Source organism: Struthio camelus, chromosome 15 (genome assembly GCF_040807025.1).
Source record: "Struthio camelus isolate bStrCam1 chromosome 15, bStrCam1.hap1, whole genome shotgun sequence".
Taxonomy (NCBI): Eukaryota; Metazoa; Chordata; class Aves; order Struthioniformes; family Struthionidae; genus Struthio; species Struthio camelus.
The window spans coordinates 14,252,439-14,270,893 of NC_090956.1; the positions used below are offsets into that span (position 1 = coordinate 14,252,439).

The window sequence follows — 18,455 nt, forward strand, 5'->3', positions numbered from 1 at the left end:
AATCCATTCAAAAATGGAGTCACTAAAGATGCTGGTGACAAATTGCCTATATTCAAATTCTAAGAAGAGGGAAAAATCACACACAGACGGAGGACAGGAAAAATAGACTGTCAAATAACTAAGTAGATCAACATATATCAGCTGAAATAGAATTAAACAGTGTGAAAACGTCCTCTGAACTCAGTATCATCTGAAACTTTTAATTTGGACAGAACACACCCGTGGCCAAGGCATCAGTAGCTGGAAATGTGTATTAGGAAGGGCAGGTTGGGAAACCACGCTAAACTCAGTGACGCTAATGAAAAATAAGGAATTGTCTTACAAGTAAACCAGAATCCTAATGGAAGCCAGTTAGCTGCCATAAAAATTGGGCACTTGCTTCTTCATTTGTTTAGATTTTATGCCACACTAGTCACCAACCTAACTAAATTGACTGAATGATCATCCATTATCAGAGAAATAGGACCACAGGAGTCCCAGATTCTGAGAGTGCAGTTGTCCACAATGAGTGGAAGCAAATGTACTATAAACAGTCAAGCAGGCAAAAATGGTAAGAAACAGTAAGTCATTTCAACAGTAATAAAGCTTGGTGAATACAGTGACATAACTCACTGAAATCAATCTTAAAATTAAAAATAAGAGAGAAGGGTCCTTACTGCGTGGACATTCTGTGATCTATTTAGCACTTGCAGACGTTTTCCAAACTGCTCAACCAGAATTATGTGTAACAAGTTGTTTATATTTACATTGGAAGAAGGTGGCTGATTCGCTTTGGCACATGTCCACTTTAGCTAGATAGGAAAAAGATTTTGACAGTAAAAACTTTAATAGTACAGAGGTTGAATCAGTTGTAGTTGCTGTCCCATTCGCATTTGGGAGTTTGCATATAACAGTTACTTTGGCATCTAAAAATCCATTTAGCTCTTATTGTCCTTTTCATTATCTTCTCTCTCATGGTCTTGAGATGATCATTTTTTTTGCAGTATTAGCAAAGTTTTCATTTGTTCGGATTCATTTAACAGGGAGCATTTTAAAACATACTATTTTCCAGTATGCCATATTAAAGTATTATCCAAACACTATCAAAGACACAAATAATATACTGATATAAAGATTCTTCTTATTTTACCATTGTTAATAAGCACCAAATTCTTAGCTTATGTGTCTAGAAATACTTTTTGACAGTGCAGATCTTTATTCTTTCTCAACTTTCACTGTTCTGATGATAAGAACAAAATAAATTTCCTGAAAAACAAAAAGATACAGTTCTCATTAGTTTTTGAGTATCATAAAACTACACCAATAATTTCCACCTAACAGCAGTGAAGCTTAACGCTGATACTAAGCAAAGTGCCATTTTAAGCTTTCAAGACTTGTTCCTATGCTGTAAAGGGAATTAATCAAAAATGTGCTAAGAACTAGGTACCAAAATCTGAAATAGCTTACTCTATACTGACTATATTTCTAGTGTAATCTCTTGTACTTTTTCAAAGGGTGAAAATGAATCATTCTTTCTCTTGTATGTGTTTATATTAACTCATAAACCTGTAATACATGGTTTAAAGACAAAGTTATGCTAGAGTATTCATTTGATTTGGTCCAGCAGCCAAGCATAAATGTTGGATGTGAATCTTGTCAAGATGCATAAAATCACAGACTCACAGAACAGTTGACATTGGAAGGAACCTCTGGAGATCAGCAAGTCCAACCGCCCTGCTCGGAGCAGGGTCAGCTAGAGCAGGTTACTCAGGGCCATGCCCTGTTGGACATGCTTCTTAAAAAGAAAAAGAAGTCCAATGACAATTCTTCTGTATTTTAGATCATTTCTTCTGTATTCTTTCATTCTGTGAAAGAATAGTCCAGAATGGTTCATCTCCTACAGCAGAGATTCAATGGAAAAACTCTCACTGATACAACTTTGCAATATGCTTTAGTCTGAAGAACTTTTCTGCTCTTTAATATCAGGGTTTTCATATAAATTTGGGATTCCTTCATTTTTGTCACTGAAAATTGTTTAGAGTAGAAAATAGGGCTTTTGGAATTGAGATTATACAGTTAAAACATGAGATAAAAATCTCTTCAATTTAAAGGTTGCTGCATGAATAGTTTTTGATTGTCACACTGACTTTTTTGCCTTCCACCGCATTTCAGATTGAGTCTTGACAGGTGCAAAGGCAAGTTCCCTGCCTTCAGCAGAATCAGGGTTTGGCACGTAGTGACAAAATAGACCAGCAAATAATAACATAGCTGGCGCTTTGAGAAGATGAAAAAAACCCTATGTCTTTAATAGATGTCAGACACTGACTGTCAAATTTATTCATCAATTTTTTAAATATATGGATTGTATAACTCTTAAATTTTTAAGGTTTTTTTTATTTTTTTTCCATGAAACTGCTTAGAACAAAATTTTTTGGGGGCAGCTGGGGCTATTGAACACTTCACTGAAGTGTTGCATTTATTCTGAAAATGTGAAACACCTTTGTGAAATAGAGACAACAAAGGGAAGAAATAAGGATGAGCAATTCTGGTAGTGATTTCAACTGACTCAGGACTTAGCACTGTCAAAGGCAAGAGTGTATAACACCAAGCATGCTCCCCAGAGTCACTGCTCAGCTTGAGCATCAGGAGACCTGTGCCTTTACTGTGTGCTCTGTATTTACGAAATACAGTGGACCATACTCTACAGTCAGTTTCACTAGATCTTGAATAAGGCCATTGATCATATATTATTTGCACCAATTTAGCTGATGGCAGATTTTGGAGCTTTATCAGGTGGCTTCTGATTAGCCTTACCTGACTTTCTCATAGACTGACAAAGGCAGCAGATAACAGCTCCAACAGGAAATGATACATTTCCTAGGCCTAGAAATCAGATAGCAAAATTTGCCTGATTTTGATACCAGACGTATCTTAGACTTATACCTTAAGATCAGGATTTGATTTTCCTTGGTTTGTATTTTTAATAACGAGGGAACTGTGCAGTCACAACATCCTGTCCTCAAAAACACACACATCTCATCTATTATACAAACAGAGAAGGACAGAAGAGTCATTTAACATTATAATCACATAAATGTGTCACTAGCTCTAAAGAAGAATGCCTGACTGAAGGCCAAGAATGCTTTTATTTCCAGGGACGATAAGGTGCTTCCTTTTAAAAACTGCTTTAAACTCTTGAATCAACTGAAACACGCTTCTGGCAACCACTCCGGAATTGCTTGCCGCTGGATTTCAACATCAGCACAATGCCTTTCCCCCTTTCACGGTGCCTGTGAGTATTCACATACAGCTAAGATGCTGTTTGGGTAATCACAGAACAGATTGAGTCGGGAGAAGGAAGAAGGATTCCCTAGCACAGCTAAATATAGATGATATGGCACCATGTAACACACGGAGAGGTTTTGGGGATGCGCTTTCCCAGCATAACCCAGTTATGGCTCAGTTATTGGGCTGAGAGCTCTTTATAAGGCCAAGAGTCCTTATTTGCGTGCACACTGCTGTCACAAATGGGAAGGGCATCCTGAGCGACTACGATACAGGTAATAAAGTTACTCATTTGCATTAACACTACTTAACAGGTGCAAGTTTTGCTAAAGGGGATCCCGCAATAGCACTGCATCTGAATCTCACTCAGAAAACGCACGCGCACACAAGGAAACTAAATCTCTTGGTTACCCAGCATTTGAATGTAGGCAGCGTTACAGAAGTGTATCTGAAAGGGCAATTATAATTCTGACTGCCAACACTAAAAGTCCTTCCCACATTGGCAAACATCCATTGACATTACTCCAAAGCAGGGAGTGAAGGGTTACACGGAGGAGTCACTGAAGACATCGAGAGGATTGTTTCTGCGGACTAAGTGCTTCCATAGCGTAGTGCATTCATTTTAACCATTTCAAAGGCATATTTGCCCTTCTATCCTGTAGTTTTAGGTGTTGAACTAATAGCTCAGAAAGAAACAGTCCTTGGAGGAAAATATCCTATGGAACAACAGTTTCCTGTTAAGATCTTGCATTTCTTCTACTAAAGAGAAGTCCAAGCAGAGGACCAGCATGGACCATGAGGGCAGTGTGCTGCACACAGCCCCTTCCCTTTTGCCTATAAAATTGGTGATTTCAAGGACACACAACAGCCTGAAAGAGTCATGACTTGTGATACCTCTACAAATTAGTATCTCTGAGGGCCGTAAGGCAATCCTCAAGTGGAATGGTATTTTGTGTCACAAGTCGTTCCTCTGAAGTCATCTGGACTACTTGCTATAGAAGTGAACAAGAACACAGTGATTTCATTTTATCTGTGAGAAGGCTCCAAGCACTAATTCTCGTAAGTGGGTATTGGACTAGGTTTACATGCCTTGCGGGTATGAGTTGTTTGTGGCTTTCTTCTTACCAAGTCCTACAGCCTGCCTTCAAGGTATGATACCACCTTAACCTCAACGAAAGTTACTTCAGCGAATCCAGTCAGTAACCTCTATGCGCCCCAATCTTACCATCTGTAAATACAATGCTATCATATAATATAGCTCCTGATAGCACCACAAGATTTGTGCAGTTAATATAAGCACATTTTGAGATAATCTACTGAAAAAAAACACACAAAAGAGGAGCAATAACACGAAATTTGACTCTAGGAGGAGTTTGAAAAGGCATGTTTATACATTTATATTTTAAATAATTCAGAGCACGGTATCAGCAGCCCTTGGATGCAGCACTAGGACATTGGCTTCATAATATTATTGCTCTACAAACATATGCACTGCAATTCTGTGAAAGTCTCAAGAGTGCTTTGGCAACATTTACCAACTAATGCCCATTTCAAAATAATTATTTTCATTTCTTTGGTCATTCCTCCAGGGCACGTGGTTTCATGGTAGAAAGAATGTTCCAAGGTAAGTTTGCAATCAAAAAGAGAAATAGGTAGATTTTAAAATTCTTCGGTGTTTGTTTTTAATTTGTGTTTTTAAAGTGAAATTAATATTGAAACAGCAAGAGTCTAGGCTAGAGGAGGATGAAAATATGTGGAAAAATAGTAACCGATCATGAATTTAAGTTATGACTGATTTATATATCTTTAGATTAGCCAAGAGAAATTCAGTTTTTCTGCAGGCCTAATTACTCTTCACTGTGTGGCTATTTTGCATTAACTTTTAATAGATAAAAACGAGAAACATAACTGGGTTTTTATAGATTTAGGTCAACATGAGATTGTCAACAGAAGTGCTAGCAGGATTAGAGAGCATTGCTGTAATGATCTGCAAGCCCACATAGTTCAAAATATTATAGCAAACTTACCTCCTTCACAAGCACTTTATTTTTTAAATGGATTCCTTCTATCTTTATGGATTTCTTCAGTCAAGGTCAATGTTTTCATTCTGCAGCCAGGAAAAGGCTAGACAATAAAAGCTGCAGAAATTGATTCATCTAAAAAAGATGCATGTCATTGAGATTTGAAAAGAATGTAAGTATTTTTTTAAAAATTGCTGAGTATAAATATCATCCTTTCTTTACTCAGCCCTGTATTAGATGGAAACTTGGAAAAGTAGTTTAAAGATCACATACTGATGTATATTGTATAGTTAAGTCTCTTGGTGTTAGGTCCAACTTGCTCACTGATTTCTTTGTAGATATGACTTAGCTGTCACAGCTCTAATTCTGTCTTCACAATAAAGCACTTCAAAACTCTAACATTGTGCTTCGCTGGCATATTTTCAGAAGAGCTCTCCATGTTTCAGTTAGTTTTAGCCACAGGTTCTGCAACACAGAATTTAGTTGAAGCAACAACCTGGGATGAGACAGCCGTTTACGTTTGGCTTAATTATGTTATGTTTAAGGAGTGCAGCAGTTCCCAGGACCTACTGCGTAGTTCTCCACAGCATCAAAATGAAGGAGAACCCAAGGTAAGTGGACTGCGTTATGACTTTTCAGAATGTGAGAATTATGAAGCAAAAAAGGATTTTCTTTTCTGTTCTGTGGTTTTCATACAGGTGACCTTGATAGTTTCCCCTCTTTGTATATAGATATAAACAGAGGTGTTTTTATTTTCTCGTTAAAGTTTATCAAGTTTGTCATATTTCAATACCACACTAAGGCCTTTTATGGCCGTTATTTCTGGCCTTTCTCCTTTCAGTGCATCTTGCAACTTGTGCCAGTTGTACACCTCACATCATGCTCAGCCTTAGATCCAGGAAGAAAAGACTCTGTATGTAGCTTGCAAGAGTAGGAGATGTTGGTTCATGAAGCCACAGGGCATTATTTTAAAAGTCAAAATGCGGCAAAATCTCCACAAATGCGTGATGTTTAGGAATAATACCTAAGAATAGGTCTAGAAATGTCAGAAGACATAGACTTGTTTGTAGAGTGCTTCCCCTTAGGGTGCGATCACAGATCGCAGTACAACGACCAGCATGAAAAAGAATTCTGAAAGAAAAGGATGGACCTTTATCAATGCTTGTCTAGGGAAGGGCATATGAGTCTCACGAACTGCACTGATTAGGTTTTCAGCAGGATAGCAAACTGTCATTTTACCCTTATTGCTTCTTACCTGCTGTGCTTTGAGTTTTCCATCGGAGAAAATGAGCTATTATGCTCTAACACTGGCATAACCTTACTTCTCTTCCTGAAGTTGAGAAAAAGTGCAGGGAAAATTCAGAAAGAGAATTAACAACATGAGTAGGATTCAGTCTACTAGATTTTCAGAAATTCACATGTCAATTGGCTAAAAAGAAAAATTGCTAGAGATATCTCAGTTTCTGAACTCATGGGTAAAAATTTGTGTTTCCTGGATTTATTACCTCATCACAAAATCACACTCTACATTTTTCTCATAGACAGTTCTCCTCTAATGCAATGCAGCACTTACCCATGTTCCTTACCTGTAACTGCATCAACTGTCTTCTTGATCTCAGCAAAACATCTGAGTTTTTAAATACATTTTTGGATCAAGGCATCTTTTTCACCAGCAATTATAGAGCTTTAAAAGAACTATTTAACAGTTAACATAACCTTGAAAATGCGCCTAAACTTGTGGCTACATTTATAACCTGGAAGAACACATTTAGATGCCGTGCTACTTTAAAACCCCCACAGATATTCGAATCTATGACGTTCTGAAAAATGACAGCAAGCTAAGTCTTGCATCTGAATATTTGGATGCATTTTATACATCAATCATCAGGTAAGAAAGAGATTCAGGGTTACAACAACCACTTTAATGGCCTGCTGTTGGCTACAAGCTCAAGGGGGTACAGCCCTTCCAGAGATGATCCACTTTTATTTAGATATGCTGCATCCAGGAGGACCTGCAGAAGACCTTCTCTAGAACTTTGTCTGCTCATTGCTGTTCTAAAGATACGCAAGTAGGGAAAAAGTTACAAAACTCAAAAGAATCCATTTCAGAGTTAAATGTTTCTCTGACCATTATGAGAAAAAGATCTTTTGCCTTTTAGAGTTGTTCCACTGGTTTTTGCCTTTACTTACTGCACAAAGAAGTAGAAGAAAGTAGTTTTCTGCTCTTAATGTTCTTCATATTAATGAAAACCGGACTGTGTCTACCTTTAATAATTACATTTCTAGGAGCCACAGTGATGGTCTAAAGCTCAAAGCAGACACTGACAAGCTTGAAGAGTAGGAGAGACATTAACGTCCAGGCCATCTGCTCTCTTCAGTGCTTTAACAGTGCTGAAGTCACTGTGAATGATGCAAAATAGAGCTGTGCCTGGGACACTACATACACAGTGTTAACACCTACATACACCGATTGAAAATGTGGTGAGAGGCACAAAGCTCCAGTGTATGCTTTCGGTGTCAGCTTACAGGTTCCTCTCCATCTGCCTAAGCATTTGATAACTTTCAGACAAAAGATAATTGAAACTGAGCCACTCACGAAGAAATCACAAACAGAATAATAAGCAGCTTAGACTTCCACCTTCACATACTATTAATTTAAAGAGAAACCTTTTTTATTGTTCATGAATTAATAGAGAAATGCAGAAGAAAATTAATAGTAAGCCAAGATTTGTCAATTAACTGTTGGTAGAAAAAGAGATCTAAAGTTATGCATTCTGGTAATAGTGTAGACATAGCTACATGTTTTCAGTCAAGTGTTTCTGTCTACCTCCAGATTACAGAAAAGGTGCAGTGTTGTTAAGGCTTGAATTATATTAAATTTAATTTATCCTTAATTTTAGAAAATGAAAGTGAGATAGGCACTTACAGCTCTATGACAACAGGATTTTGGTTGTATCCCCTGGATTTAAACTGTAGATTCACATAGTTACACTTTCTGTAAAGGGCACCATTTTAACAACATTTTTAGAGATACTGGTAAAGCATCTTTCAATTTTAACGCAGGATACAAATCAGTTTTAACTTTGCGTGCATTTTTTCATCTTAAAGCATTCACTATATAGGGAAACAACACAGTGTATGCTTTGCAACTGAAAATTTTCAAATGTTAATTATTTTAGAAATAATGTTGACAATAAACATTATAAATGTTTATTTATGAACGTTTATAAACAACAAAGCTTATACATAAATTTTATTTAGAAAAAAATACTACCACAGCATTTAAGAGTGATTGGACTTGCTACACGATCTTCAGTTGATAGTGACTCAAAGGCCTAATCCTGATTCCACTAAATTCACATAGTCTTTACCCTTAACTTCACTGAAATAGTCAGTTCCTCTGTTAGCTGGATTTACATGTCACAGACGATATCCAGAAATGCCTCAGCGAGTTAAGGTTATTAAATTGCACAGTACTTTTTGCACCGGCTTGCTCTGGTCCGCACTCTTCAACTACATTTCTGCTAAACAGGTCAAAAGGATCAAAAGGCCTATTTTATACAATATTTCTGCTGAATAGAGCCCTTAATAAATTGACTAAGGTTCTAGTTCAATCAAGCATTGTGCATGTGCAAAAAGAAAATGTGGAACAGCTTTTGAATCCTCTTTCTATTTCTTGCTGTTTACCATTTTTTGGAATGAAAAAGATCACTATACAGCAGTACAAGCCGGTTTAAAGATGATAAAGATTTTCAGCTGTTTTAGAATGCTTAATAATATCAACAAAGAGCAGGACAGGGATTGGAGCAGATCACCACTTCTTATTTTCATCCACAAATACTTAGTGCATACTGATCACAGCACCAAAGAATTTTCTCTTTTTAACAATAATAACAACATCAGTAATAATAATAATGAAGCTGACATACCTTAACTGCAATGCTTTTCTCTCTACCACAGACAAATCCGCGTTGTACCGCTGGAACTTTTGGCTGTGTCACTCATACAGGATGAGGGTCACAGTCAAGGAGCAAAGAAAGTCTTCAAAAGCTGAAAACTAAACAAAATAATAAGTCTTGGGCTACCTCTGCTGAAGTCAGAGATACAGCACTGTTGGTACATTTGTGGTGCTATTGTATACTTGTCACATTAGAGCAACTAAATGCAGTTTTGGAGCTCAAAAAAGCTGCTCAGGTGTTTTTTGTTGCATAAAAAAATTCTATTTTTTCTTTTATTTAGGTGCTTATACTATCTTCAACATGCTAGTTAAAACATCATTAGTAATGTCTCTAACGCTGCTGTTAAATGGTAATAAAGTATTTCTGGACCGGAATAGGATTTTGTTTGTGTGATTTGGTGTGGGTTTTGTCATTATGGTTTTTCAGTAGGATTTTTGTTTTTGTGAATTTGTGAGATTGTGACACACAGAATTACAGTGTGTTGAAAACAATTGCTATTTATTGCAAAAAAATCGCACTGATTTGCCTCACTGTTATTCATAACCCCTTTTCTCATTGCTTTTCAAGTAGCTGAGTGAAGATACCACTGAAGAACTAAAAGAAGAGGGAGAGAAGTCTTTAATGGCTTCAGAACCTTTTCAACAAGAGAGTATATCATAATCTAAATATTGAACAGAATGAATGAATAGATATCACACTAGCAGCAAATCAGGTTTCTATGTTTCAAGGTTCATTTGAGTGAAACTTACCAACAAATAAAACAAAAGTTTTCAATATCCTGCCAGGTCAGCTGTAGTATAACACTGTTACATGCAACGCTGTGTTCTCTAGAAGCAGAGAATGGATGTTTCCTTCCATATTATTTATTTATATTTGTTCGTGAGTGCATCCTTAATGAATAGGTCTACTAAGAGCATTTAGAGGGAAGTCCAGGTGAAAGCAAATAAGAAACAAAACCACTCCACCTCTTTCAGTTTAAGGTCTAGGGAAAAAACAACATGTGAGCATTTACAGCTGTAGTATGACAGGCAAGACCAAAGTATGATAGCCCCTGGAGTGGTGAAACCAGTCGGAAAGAACTGATGCTCACAAATACAAGACTACTCAGTAATTAATAAAAAAAAAAAAGAAAGAAAGAAAAAAGATAGAAAGAGAGAGAGAGTGAGAGAGAGAGAGAGAGAGATTACAGATTTTAGGTAGTGTGAGATAATAAAGAGAGAACTGAGAAAGTACAAAAGGTGCAATGTAAGTCAGGCAAAACTGGTTCTCCCCTTGATGGGCACAGAGAGCAGTTCAAAGTGCAGGCACAGCGGTGGAGGTAGAGGAGCGGTATTTATCACAGGATTCCTGAATTGCCAGAAGATCTGTCTTCCTTCTGACCTTTATTCTTCCCCCAACATCTCTTTGCACTCTGCTTTTTCTTGTCTCATGTTAACTAACATCATCTCGCTGTTTTCTTCAGCTCACCTCTTTATCTGAATTTAACTACTAATCCTTGTATCTTTTGTTCAACATTTAACTTGCTAAGTCTTTGGGACTTGCAATATCCTTTTGTTTTGAATTCTTGCAGTACATGGCACAACAGGGTTCAACAGATTCAAAACCAGCTCTTCCACATACATGGAAGAGCTGTAAAAACTTTTTAGCTCTGTGCAGAAAAGGGAGTATGGCCAAATTAAATGCAGAGGGATACTGGCCAGAGAGCGGATGTTCTGTTCAAGTCAGGTAGGAAACCTATCACAGTTTGGAGAGAAAGAAGCAGTCAGTAAGATCCTTAAGTGTTTCCTTCCATACATCCTGTAAAGTCCAAACCGAATTTTAAAATAGTATTTTATGTCCTTTGTGGCTCTTATCTACCAGACTGAAAAAAAAAAAAAAGGCTCTCATTCAGGAATTTTAAAAATAAGTTGCAGATACTAGATTCAGTTTTCCCTTCCACTGTAGCTCCTTTATGCCACTCTGCTGCTCCATAAGTCCGGAAGCCCAAAAACTGATGCTGAATATTTCAGGCACAGGAGACAGAGTCATTTCTTCAGTGTCTCCACTTGAGCTATTCCTAAATTCTCATAAATTCCATTGCAGCACCTCTTTAGCTGCTTTAGTTAATGCTGTTCAGGAAGGAGGGAGGGAGAAGGAAGGCAATTAATTGGAGGGCCTATCTCAGTACAGAAGACACAAAGATGCCTTTGCTAGCTCTTTGTGTAGAGTACTCACTACGGAAATTGCCAAGTTCTGAGCCTGGGAAGGTTAAGTAATTCTGTGTTACAGTTTAAAGGCACTTGGCAGCAGTTTGTACAGACTAATTCTATACTTTCTATGCAAAACATTGTGATATAGTGAAAGCTAACACTGAATTGCATGCTTTATGCCTAAAACTGCTACGTTTATTGGTCAAATAAGATCCCACTCAAGTCGTACATCCTGGGACAGCAGAATGAACAAAATACTAATTGGTCAACCTGAACTACACTTTCCTGGTGCTTCCAGTAAAACAGAATCCATCTGATCAACGTCAAAGCACATTAGCAGATTAATCAGGAGGCCTAATCAAGATCTCTGTTTATACGGCCACCCCTAAATTACTAGATGGCACTATTTAATGTTGTTCATTCATGCAATGTTCTTATGCTAATAATAAAGGGATAAAAGTACGTTCAGCTACTTCCTCAGCTGTCATCATTCCTTTCGCATGAATGCAGATCTGCTGATTGACACAAGCTAAGTATCTATCCTGTGCTGTTGCCTGTACAAATAAAGCAAAAGAAAACAAGATGAAATTTGATTCACAAAAGAGGCCCATACAGGATATGCCAACTCTCGCAAAATGTGTCCTTGAACACATTTGAAAATGTAGTTTCCAACACCTACTGTCTACAAACTTGAGCAGTAGGGAGTATACATGTCTAACTTAGTTGTGCGTTGCTTCTTCCTCCATTCAAATCAAGTGACAACAGAACGGATGAAGGTCACTGAATATAAATACAAATACCATGATGTTACCCTTCACTGACTGATGGGGATATCACCACAGGCATCTTTACCTTTCGAAAAAGTACTGAACTTTACCAAAACAACTTAAAAACTTGCTAATGGCTCAAGTAACACGATAATGGCATCATTTTATGGACTTCTGTACTGTAATATCTCAAAACTGCTCTGAGTCAGAGAGAAAGTGTATTTCAGACCAACTCCATCGGGGGAGTACTCCATATCTCAATAAAAAGTAATCCAGCAGTACAAATTATCCACTTAATCCCATATGGGAAAATATAGGCCACACTCATCAGACCTGAGTCAGCCCCAAGCCTCATCTTCAGTTTAGGAGGAATTAGCAAGTCTCTTAATATCTCTGTGTAATGAATGTAACCAGCCTATTGCCTTCTGGATTCTGAATTTATATGGTAGGGAAATTCACCTCCATGTTCATAGTGGCAACTCCTCAAGGGATTTTAGAGCCAGAATCACCTTTACGTAGGAACTTTTCCCCTCCAACATAATCACATAATCTTTAAAAGCCTTCATATTTTTTTCTTTGACCTAACACACAAGTACAGCTTTCAAGAATCCTGAAAAATAGTAAATTAGCAAAAGTGCTTCCAGATCTCTTCCTCAGCCCCATCTGTCAAAGCCCTGTCTGTTCTCCCCACTGGAGTATTTTGCCTCCTCTTTATAGCAAAGGTTCCTCAGCTTCCCACAGGAGTTGTTTCCTTCCTGCCCTGAACTAATCTATAAGGACGTTCCCATTCTGCTGTCTCTTGTCTTTCTCTGGCTTCCCGTGTACGACTAAGGCACTGCCAATTCTTTGATATTCCTTCTCTCTAGGGAATGAACAGCAGACTCCTAGGATTGGAGACCCATATCTCAAGCAAATACAGACCAGGGAATTCCCAGTTCCTCCAGAAGACTCCTGAGTGTTCAGCTCCTGAACGTTTTAGCAACAGTTGTAAGCCTCTAGATATCACACTCAAAATCAGTGACAGAGGCATAAGATCTGAGTTTAGATTAGGGAAGGAAGGGGTTGAAAAACTCTTAGAGAGGCAAAATATTTTGAAACCAGCTGGATCAGATCAGCTTCATCACAGGACACCTAAAAGTCATTTGAAAATATCTCAGAACAATTAAAGATCATTTTTGAGAACTACTCAAGGACAGACAAAGTATAAGATGACTGCAAAAAAGATAATATAATGTCTATTCTTAAAACAGGCAGAAGGTAAAGAAGGAAGGCTGGGAAGAAGGACCATGAAATTAGGTTAAATTCAACTAAAATGACCATTAAAAGTCTATAAAAAGTAAGTAAAACACAATATCTGTAATCAACTGGAAAACAAAAAGGACATGAGTAACAGCTGATGTAGGTTTATCAACAAAAATCAGACAAAACCATTTAATTTTGTTCTCTTAGAGTAATAAACATAAGAGAGAGGCAGCTAACGTCATATAACATGACCTCGGAAAGGCTTCTGATACTATCTCACATGACTATCTTAAAAGCAAAGAAAATGTGTTTTTTTAATGAAAGTACTATAAAGATATGTGTGAATTTCTATTACATAGAAATATCATTTTGATAAATGCACCAAGAGAGACTCAGAAACAGTTCAGTACAAAATGGAAGGATATATTGAGTGAAATTTCTTAGAGGGTCTCTCCTGCATAGTATTGAGTATTTTCTCTTGCATGATAAAATAAGAAGCATGTTTTTCATGTTCCTATATTATGCGAAGCAGGGAGGGATTGCAAGGACCTGGGCCTGTATTTAGAGGACATTTTGAATGGGAAATAACCTTGAAAATTGGAGAAATACCTGATAAAAGCATGGATGCAGGTCAATATATCAAATTTAAAGATACTGCACTGATACAAGAATATTCAACTCTCAAACCCTCTTCAGAAACGAATCCAAGGGTTATAGTGAATCAAAGGCAAAGTCAGTAAAAGCACTCTACTGTGAGAAAGGCAATGTTCACGATGGTATGCCTGACCAGATGTATAGTCTGCAAGATGTGCCAAGTCATTTCACTCAGAACTGGGACAGCTCTAGCTGAAATACTGCATACAGTTTGGGCACATCATTTCAAAAAGACTTGGAGCAATCAGAAAGTATTCAGAGAATAGCGGTAAGAATATTAGACATTTTGAAAGAGCAGGACTGAAGAGGCAGAAAAGAGGAAAAGGGGCACAGGAACTGTTTTGCAATAAGTAAAATACAGATGCAAAAAGGAAATCTACTTCCTACATGTTGGGATAAAGGAGACAACACATAACAGACTTAAATTACAGCAAAAAAACATTCAAAATAGACATAGGAAATAAGCACTACTAGTAAGACAAGCACCACTGGAACAGAGTGCCTGGGGAAGTCTTTGTTACTGAAAGTTTCTAAAAATATGTTGGATAGTGTCTTTCAGAAATGTCTTGGGTGCAGTTGATCATGCTGCATACTTGGGGATGGACGAGACCACCTCTCAGGGTTCTCTCCGGCTCCATAGCTCAAATGATGTGGATTGGGTTGGTTGCCTTCCTATGGGAAGAACCACAGTGCAATAACTCCTCTTGTCATACACTGTGGAGAAGTATGCAGCCAGGAAGTCTTGCTTCCTACAGACCATATAGCTACTTTTTTCAAGCCAATTCATTTCTACTGCAATTCACAATAGCCCCACTGTCCTGGTTCCAGTGTTCAGGTACATGAAAGAACTGACAGTCTAAATAGATAAGAAAGACACCAAAGGTGGGTGACAGAAGATATTACAATGACAAGTGAGGGATATTGGACCTCAAATTTTCCAAATGGGATTATCAGTTCCAAAAAGAGAGCTCCAGTGTTGCAGGTGAATTCGCTCCTAGTACACTGTGAACCTGCACCACCACCTCGTCCCACATGTCTTCAGAGAGCAACCAAATCCAGTCTTGCTGTACTACTCACTGTAGGCCAATAGCAGAATTGAAGAATTTGTTGCCATCAGGACCCAGTGCAGCCTCATGTAGGGGAAAACATCCATCTGCTGTTGTCCAGAGTTCTCTGCAGCCAGTACAGAATCAGTACCTTAATTATCTACCCAGGATAACACAATAAATGTTTAAAAAGATGGAGATTTTTCAGTCTTTGTCTCCAGTACTGTGACCACACAAGACGGTTGTTCCTACTCTCTCCTTTCTTTTGAAGAAAGAAAAAATTGTGATTTCTACTTCATTAAGCTCCTGAAGACTTAGAAAAGTTGGGTTTTGGATTCTGTTGTTTATCTTTGAGGAGAGTTATCTACGAATAAATGTGAATGATAGACAATTTTTAATTTCTCAGGTGATCACTGCTAGAAAACTCTCATGAGGTACTTTATTTGCCAGTCTCCAACATTTTATTAAAAAGAGACAGTGCTTAAGATGCAAAGCAAACAGATAAGAAAAACTATTCTCTAACCTATCACTTTTTATTAAGAACAAAGAAAAGGGAAAAATTCCTATGGCTGGATTGAATAGCTTGTTTTAATGACTTTGGAAAGATTATGCAAGAGTAACAGGAAAATTCAGTTTGCTTTGGGTTATTTAAGAAATGATAGCTACTCCACTATGTATTTACCAAGAATTCTGAAGCAGGGATTTAGAATCGGCATTGATTTTACGTTGGATAAAATAAAAGGTTTCTCTCGTAGGAACATAGAACCTACTGTACCAAAACAAAGAACAACAGTTAATCTAATTCACAGAATGAATTCAGTTCCTTTCCCCTATTCCCTGTGTTTCAGATGCTGATATACCTCTGTAATTACATGCAACTATATTACTCATTGTAAAAAAAAAAAAACTCATAATGAAATTTGAGCAACATTTGACCAATCCAAATGGGGATAAAGCTTATGAACACTTTATTTCACCCAGTTAAAATTTTTTTTGGACAAAATATCTTCCTGATACTGCCTCTCCTCTTTCTGAAAATTTATTTATCATTCTCTGAAGCCATTATATGATAGAAACTACAGCCAGTCTAGAGCACTATCTGTAGGCACTTTTCTTAATTCTGCAGCACCTGATTTGGAAAGTCACATACCCTACCCTGAAAGGTGAAAGTATCCCCATTTACAGAGAACCAGAACATATTTTATGAATCCTGAAAATCCCAATCTAATAAAGAAAGTAGAATTTAAACTATTGCACCATTTTTTTTTTTTTACAGAGGTGAACTTTGTTCATCGACACCACCTTCCTCCATGTCACAGGAACCCTGCAGAGCTGCAGAAGAGCCCCAGGACTTATCACAGACAGGGTGTCAGCCCCCGCTCCCTCCCTTTCACCGCCAATTCCCAAAGCAGGTCAGCGCAAGAGGATCTGATGTGTCTGATCCGGGATGAGCCAGCGCAGCGCTGAGAGCTCAGGGCCGGGCTGTAAATCAGGGGAGCGGAGTGGAGGCATAGTGCAAGGGAGAGGTGGGCGTTGCAGAGCAGAGCTGCAAAAGCCTGGGAGAAGATACCTCCAGGCTAGAGTCCACCAAGCATGAAGCCCGCAGGGGTGCCGGGGTCCCCGCTGCAGCCTGGGCACTGCTCTGCTAGTCCTTCCACCCTGGGGGACAACAGGGCAGAGCCACGAGCGAGCAAGACCAAGGCCACGCTGCAAGAGAAGGGTGAGGTGGGTGACATCTGAGCTGCCACTTTGGGTCTGAGGGACCAGGCAGGGGTGACAATGTGCAGGCTTGATTGCCAAAATGACACTGCCTGGCTGGATAGGCTCTGCCTAGCCCAGAAAGTGAAGTAATTACACCAGTGATCTGCATCAGCTCTCTACCCCCTCTGCTCTCCCCCTCCCAAGAGCAGACACGGATTATGCAAGGATCAAGCCTGCAAACTTTGCACACAATTTCTTTAAATTGATCAACACTGGGGAAGAAAACCACACGGCCTAAAGCGTGCTTACCATTCTTCCCAGGCTCCTACATATGCTTTCTTCCTCTTCAGGTTGATCTGAGAAAGACAGATACTTCAAAATATATCAGCTGAAGTTCAAGCTTTTCTGATGCATTATAAAATTGCCGGTTACAGACTGCAACCTTAGCTTCCAGCTACTGCAAAGGAAAAGGTGGGGGAGGCATACTTTGGCCGGAAAGCACAACATACAAAATTACACCCCAGTTTACTGCCATAGCCGAAGGCATTAAATACACCAGGAAAAAAACAAAAAGGCCGAGTTACCCTTGATATCATGCCACTGAACTTGTTGATTTGTCCACATTTATTATTATTGGACAGAAACCGTAAAGCAGTTTTATCTCAGTATAAGGCAACACTATTCACCATAGGCCTAACAGTAGGAGCAAGGGGATGGGACACAGCAGTAAGGTTTTATCAGCCTAGACTGGTATAAAGTGCTGCAAAAACAATCATTTTGAAATAAAAATGTGAAGAAATCATGACAAATTAAACAAATGTTTTGTTCACTTGTTTCTTATGGCAGAAAATTGCCTCAGGGTACTGCAGCAAAGAAAAGTAAAAACGAGTTCAAAAGGAGACTGTTGAAAGCTTTGAGGTGAGTCGGTCCTTGATGCTTATTAACCACAATAGAGCAGAGGCCACCTCTGGCTCAGAAAGCCCTTAATCTGCTGATTCCTAGGAGCAAGGCAGAGCACAACAAGGAAAGAGCAAGCCACATTTGCTGCATTTTGTATGCTCTTTCCCTAAGCATCTGCTACTGCTGGCACTGTCAGAGCTCCAAGCATGCACAAAGGAAGCAAAAAGATGTAATTTCACATTTTATTAGATTCCAATTCTCAGTCAATCAGATTTTAGCATGGCAATTTGGCCTAACCAAACTGAGCCTTTCCTTACAAGCAGAGCTGTCAGTGTTTTTATTTGTGAAGAAGTAGCCTACTTAAAAGCCAAAAACTTTTTTGCTGTGTGGGTTGTTTCCACAGTCTTTCAGCAAAGACCATTTAAAGTTTTGCTTTTCTTGTTCCACCACTTTTCCTCTATCCTTTTTTGGCACAACATAAAATCAAATGATTGTTCTTTACAAATTTTATACTATTTTTCTTTCTGACTCAGTATAATTCGGGAAAATTAAACCTTTTTTTGTAAACTTACCCAAGGGTAAAAAAAACCCTACCTTCTCCAGTCAGACTGATCCTAAAGTTAGAAAAATTTTAAATGTTAGAGAACAGCCAAAGGCAAAAAAAGGAAAAGAAGTGGCCACCTTATAGAGACCCATTCTATTTCACTGCGTA

General features: G+C 38.3%; 1 long non-coding RNA gene across 1 annotated transcript in view; it reads right to left on the reverse strand.

The window, feature by feature from the left end:
• Window positions 1-9,342, reverse strand: part of LOC104149724 (uncharacterized) — a 33,942-nt gene extending 24,600 nt beyond the window's left edge. Inside the window, exons 1-4 of the long non-coding RNA XR_695389.2 lie at window positions 9,215-9,342; window positions 6,541-6,615; window positions 5,292-5,420; window positions 657-1,245 (exon numbers count right to left, since the gene is read on the reverse strand). This is a non-coding gene — a long non-coding RNA (uncharacterized lncRNA). The remainder of the gene's footprint in view (window positions 1-656; window positions 1,246-5,291; window positions 5,421-6,540; window positions 6,616-9,214) is intronic.
• Window positions 9,343-18,455: the final 9,113 nt, after the last annotated feature.